This window comes from Ceratotherium simum, chromosome 17 (assembly GCF_057802395.1).
Source record: "Ceratotherium simum simum isolate JZ-2026a chromosome 17, ASM5780239v1, whole genome shotgun sequence".
Lineage (NCBI taxonomy): Eukaryota > Metazoa > Chordata > Mammalia > Perissodactyla > Rhinocerotidae > Ceratotherium > Ceratotherium simum.
This window is the reverse complement of record NC_141916.1, coordinates 60512232-60518620: the sequence shown is the minus strand read 5'-3', so window position 1 is coordinate 60518620 and position 6389 is coordinate 60512232. Positions and strand designations below refer to the sequence as shown.

The window sequence follows — 6389 nt, the reverse complement described above, 5'->3', positions numbered from 1 at the left end:
CGGCCGGGCGGGCCGGGCCAGGGGGCGGGCCTTGCGCCGGACCGCCCCCGGACCGCCCCCGGCGCGCCCGCCTCCCGGCGTCCCAGGTGCGCGCTCCGCCGCCCGCGCTCCGGCCCGCACCGCCCCCGCCGCGCCCGGGCCGGCCTCGCTCCTTCCGGAGAGCCGGAAAGCTTGGCGTCCGTCCTTTCTGCTCTGCTGTCGCTCCTCGTCAGACCTCTCTTCTTTTTCTCCTCGGTCTTTTGACATCAGACCCCGACCCGAGACTCCAAGGAGGTCGGTGTTCTCCGTCCCCGCCTTGCCGGCCGCCTTGCTTCTCTCGGGCAGCGGCAGCGCGGGCTCCGACGCCGTTCTCCGCGGGGCGCGGGGGCGGGGCGCGGACAGTCTTTTCCCGCACGTGTGGCGCCAGCTCCGGGAGACTGACTTACCGGGGGGCAGGCCCCTGGTCTCACCATTTTGCGTCCCCACAGCGCCCCAGGCCGCCGTGTTTCCCAAGGGGCTTGCTCTGAAGGCCTGTCATCGGCTCATGACATCTGGTCAGGCTCCGCTCTGAGGGTTCGTCCTCTAGAGCGTGTGCTGACCGACCGCATCCTCTCCGCTCCGGACCGCTAGCACCGCTCTGAGGCCGGCGCGCCTTTCCCCCTGGGTTCCAGCCACTGCCCCTCCGCGGACCGTCCTACACGCTCCTGACACATGTACCTTTGAAAACTGCGCTTTTTAGCCTCTTCCCCTCATCCTAGACCCACCGTCGTGCGCGTTTCCCTCCCTATCAAGTCTAAACGCCTCTGCCTGGCCTTTGACGCCCGCGGAAGCCGGACGCTCGTAGCTTTTCCCTGTATTTTCCACCCGCCCGGATTGGAGCTCCCGGGGCTGGGGCGGTGGGCTTTCGCACTGTCCCCGCACCCGCCACCCGGTTGCCGCTGCCGGCCGGCCCCTGGTGACCATCTCGGTCAGGCCCCGCTGCCTCGCAGGACCCAGCTAAGTTAGGCCTAAAGCTCCGTGGACTTCAAATGTCTTTGCTTGTTTATTTCTAAAAGAATTTTGGAAAACTGCATTTCTCATACACTTTTAAGATGACATCTGAAATTTTTCAGCCTAAGTTTAAATAGTAGAGGATATAATTGTTATTAAAATTTGACATTTGTAGCAGGCAGCTTCTAAGATGGCTCCCACGATCCCACGTCCTGGTATTCACGGCCTGTTGTGTCTCCCTCCCTTTGAGTGAGGGCTGGGCCTAGTGACTTGTTTCCAACAGTAGAATATGAATAGAATAAGACAAAAATGGTGGGACGTCGCTTACAAGATTAGGCTACAAAAAGACCACGACCCTTGGTCGCTCAGCCTCTGTCTGGGTTGCTGTGAGCTGCCCGGTGGAGGCGCCCAAGTGGGGAGGAACAGCCAGTCAGAAATTGAGATCGTCATTTCACAGTTACAATTATTAGCACATAATTGATCAGAATAATGTAAATATGATACACATTTTGATAAGTAATTATTAAATATAACAAACTGTTATTTGAAATTCATTTTTTCTGAGATGAATGATTTTTCCCTCTTAATTAGTGCCTGTATCTGGGGGCAAATACTACTTATTCATAGAATGAGTCAGTACTCAGCGTTTAAAATATTTTAGATGTAGGCCTCGAAAAACCTCGTTTACATGAATAATTGTTACACTAGTTTTGTCATAACCATGTTACTCAATTCTTTGACCTCTTTCTGAGTTATATGCCAAAAATCACGTAGCCATCTGTCACCAAATATTTTTAATGGTTTGGCAGCTGAAAACTTGAGTCTTCCACAGTTTTGGGAATGCAATATCTGGAACCCACCTGACTTGAAAATAGGCTTCTTCAAAAGCCTATTAGACACCAGTATTTGGGGTTGTTCCTCTATTTAGTGCCTAGGGGCTTTTTATGCCTCAGGGCTGTTGAGAGGCCTGCCTTTCTTTTGAAAGTGAGAGAAGGGCGAATGTGAACAAGAGGTGGAAAGGAGAAGACCCTTTACCCACACCTGACCCCTTGACAGCTGGCACCTTCCTAGGCAGGTAAGTTCTTGAAAGAGGACACAGGGATGTTGAAGTTCTGGAAATCCGTTCCCTTTAAGCTGGGATCAGCAAACTTTCTGTAAAGGGTCCGATCGATCGTCAATATTTTAGGCTTTGCCAGCCATACAGCCTCTGTCGCAACTATTTAACTCTTCCCGTGTAGCACAAATCTGCCACAGACGATGAGTAAACCAAGGAGTATGGCTGTGTTCCAATAAAACTTTATTTATGGACACTTACATTTGAATTTCATATAATTTTCACATGTCCCAAAATATTATTCTTCTTTTGATATTTTCACACAACCATTTAAAAATGTAAAAATCATCTTAGCTCCTAGCTGGTAAAAAAACACAGGCCGCAGGCCAGATTTCAGCCACAGGCCCTAGTTTGTTGACCCCTGCCCTAAAGTATCCATGTAGTGTGCTTCTTGGAAAGTCTTCATGTAATCTCAGAGGAATGTGTTTGAAATTGCCATTTAGTTTGAAATTGCCATCCTAGTTCTCAAGCCTGGCTATGTATTAGAATTGCATGGGGTACTTTAAAAAGTACCAATGCCCGGCCTCACCCTCTCCTTACTGATTCAGTTGGTCTCAGGTGGGGTCCCAGTAGAGGTATTTTTTTAAGTTTCCCAGGTGATTCTAATATGCAGCCTGACTTGGGACCACTGTTCTAATTGCCATAGGCTCTACACAGCTCTCAGGGCACGATGCTGCTTTGTGCTACAGTTACTGTATTTTATCCAGTTGAAAACATCACCACTGTAAGATAAGGTCCAATTTTAAAGATTTTAGAATGTAAAGAAATGGGTGTCTTTGATTGAATGAAATATGGTCTTGCCTTCCCTACAAGACTGGTCCTCCATAGTGGCAAGGATCCTAGCTTCCTCACCACTGTGTTCTACTCACCCTTCAGTGCTTAGCTGGGTAGGAGGTGTTGAGGACATACTTGTGTTACCATACACAAACACAGGTTCTTTTACCTGCCACATGAGAGGGGCCAAAAATAAAAAACTGGAATGCCAGGCTTACGGCAAGGAAAGGGGCTTTTATTATTGAAAGGCAGCCAGACGAAGAGATGGGAGCTAAAATTCAGATTCCCCTCCTGGAAGGGAAAAAGGTAGGGGTTTTTATTTGGGGTTTTAGGTAGGGGAGGGGGAGCCTGTGGCCTTGCTGGTTGGCGCCTTCCCACCAGCCTGTGTTTGGCCTTGTGAGGCTACTTGCAGGGAGGGGGATGGTGAGACAAGAATCTGCAGGTGGGTGTCCTTGGTTGTCTGCCTTGGTGGTGGAGGGTGGATCTGGCACCAGGAAGCGGAGTTGGGGTCTGGGAGCTTCAGTTTCTTGATATTCTCTGGACATCAGTTTCCCTGTAATAAACTTCAAGGACGGTAATGAGCCAAAACTTGAGTGTGAGCCCAGCATGAGGCCACCCGGGCTTTAACAATTTGTATCTTCTATTTGCCTTGTGAAGCTCAGGGATATAAAGGTTAAAGAAATGGATATTTACATATGAATATAACTTAAGGAAGTAGGGAAAGGGATGGGTGCTTTTGGTTTTAACCCCATATAAGCTGGGTTTAATGTAGGGGAACCAATATCAGGGCCAGTATCACTTGCTGAGTGGTCATTACCATTGGGCTGCTTGGTTTATTGCATGCTTTCTGGATTCTTACTTTTCTCTTCCCTTCTTCTCTGCCCTGACAGAGCCTCATCCTGCAATATAGTAGATGCTCAATAAACATTTGTGTATTCATTGACTGATTATGAGAGGAGCAGTAGGCTGGTATTAAGAATTGGAGTCTGGTAGAAGTTGGAGAACTTGGTGGCGTCTTTGGCTGTGGAAAAAGGGGGATGGCCACTGCTTCTGTTCCTGGACAGTGGGAGGGGGGACAGAGTATCCTTTGCCATGAGGAATATGGGATTAGAGTCAGGAGATAAGGAAATAGCCTCTGATTGACTGATATTTGTCTCCCCGTTGTCTGAAATCATGTGTTTGCTTATTTGACACTACCTGCCCACCCCCTCCTCTGCTAGTGTATAATCTCGATGAAGGAAGGAACTGGGAGTCGTTTTCCACTATATTCCTAGTGCCTAGAACAGCACCTGTCTCGTAGCAGACAATCAATAAATATGTTTTGAATAAATGTGTCAACTGAGGTTTGCTAAAGCTGGAGAGAGTTTCTATGTATGGAATAATTATTTACAATAATTGATATTTTAATTACTATTCACTTACATTAAGCTGCAAAATTTATTTTTTATTATTATTATTTTTTAAAGTCAATAAATTTTTATTTAAGTAATTTCACACGTTGTGATTCCTTCCACTGCCAGTCCCCTTAGTTCCTCCAAAGTTTTGAGTCTTCAAGATAGTCCTTTTAAAAAGAAATTTTGCTCAATCCACGGTTGTCATGTCAGTCAGTTCATGATTCTTTTAGTTGGGCTTCTTTGATTTCCACTTGAATATGAACATTCTTTAAAAATTCCCCACATGTTTAGGGTCAGAGTCGATGGATCTGCCTGGTTCTCAATATTAGACAACCTCTAAACATGAGTTACGTTCAAATCATATTCACTCCTAAGCTATTACACTCTAGAATAGTACAGATCTTGGGATATGCCAAAACCTAAAGCATAAGACATAAGTCCAGACGTGTTTTCAAGATAAAAACCTAACAAAGAAGCCATCTTTGTTTCATGTCAATGTTAAAATTGGAATACTAAATCAATATAGCCAAGACTTGCCTTATATCCTATGCTCTTTAGTTGTCAATCAGTTCCCCAGCCCCCATTACTTTATTCTGCTTTAGATATGTTCCTTCTTATCTGTATCAAAACTCATACTCAACAATGAGCTCTGGGTTGCAAAAGAGGGTTTATTTTTTGCACCTGTCTGTAAGTCTTTGTCCACAAGTTAAACAAAAACAAACACAAGTGCTAAGCTGCAAAATTTAAATCCTGTTTTTCTCAAAATTTTAAATTCACTTACAAATCTTGATAGTCCAATTGTTAATCTAGTGATATTTATATAAAATAAGAATAATCGCTTTTACTTGTTCTTTGATTCATGTGCAGTTAACTCATAAATTTAAGATTAAATCATCTTTAAACATTTAACACCACTTAAAACTTGATTAGTTAAATTTCCTTAGACAGTTCAAACCACATCACGAATTTTATATGTCTGCTTCTCTCAAACACTTCAAATGCTGACCAGGTAAATCTAACAAGCAAAATATTTCTAAGCATTTGTCACACTTACAGGTCTAATAAACTACACTGTTACCCAGCTATAGCTGGTTATTGCAGCCGTGGTCCCTGCCTGTCCAGACCTCCTTGAGTGATCCTGTCTCACACTGACAGAGCTTGGTCACTGGAGTTGCTTTGGCCAACAGGACAATAGCAAATGTGACCCTCTGGGAGTTGCTCGCTCTTACTGTGTTTGGAACCCTTAAACTCCCAGGATTAGCTGGGGCTAATCTACTGGAGGATGAGTGACCACGTGGAGCAGAGACAAGCCTTCCCAGTTGAGGCCCCCCGGACCCATCCACCTTCTAACTACCCACATGGACCTTTCAGCCGGACCCTTTAGCACTAGCTGGAACCAGGCCAGACCAGAAGAAGCTGATCAATTGACCCACAGAATGGAAAGAAATAAGAGAAAACTTGAACCACTAAGTTTAGGGTGTTTTTTTATGTAGAAGAAGCAAACTGATACACAGACTGAAATCCTTATTGTAATGGGCCTTTTCAGGCCAAAGTTTTCTCCTTGAAACCTGGCCCATCCATCCATTTTATAACAGAATCTCTTTCACAACTTTTCTTCCTGATTTGAATTGATAAGGTAATGAACCCTTTATCCAGATTGTAACTAATTACTTCACCACTTGATTGGATTCCACACTCTTCTAATATTTCACTTTCTTTTATCAACTCTCATTTGAAAATCATTTATAGATATCTCCCCCATGGTCATTGGGCCAATTACCCTTGTAATGATAAATTTTGATCTTTTTAAACAAAGAAATGTATTTAATACTTTCTTGACATAATAATGCAATGCAATACAATTAATATTAATACTAAGGTAATAACAGAGAATAACATGATCATCATTAATATATCCTGCAAAATCATCCTTTTCATGAGTTGAAATTTTCTTCTAGTACACGTTATGTTTTTATCCCTTCTGGAATACTGTTATAGGCAGATAATTTTTCTCAGATTTGTTCCAATGAAATATAATGATTATTTCCTTTTTATTGTTGAAATTGTAGTGTCTCAGCCAGTGGAAGATCCTTTAAGCTTGCTCTTGTCTTCTCAGTGCCATTCCAGATGGTCTGAAA

General features: G+C 44.4%; 1 non-coding gene across 1 annotated transcript; it reads right to left on the bottom strand.

The window, feature by feature from the left end:
* Positions 1-4854: 4854 nt before the first annotated feature.
* On the bottom strand, positions 4855-4982 carry LOC147914841 (small nucleolar RNA SNORA40). Its single transcript, XR_015555034.1, has one exon. It is a non-coding gene; the product is annotated as a small nucleolar RNA SNORA40 (small nucleolar RNA).
* Between the last annotated feature and the right edge of the window lie 1407 nt (positions 4983-6389).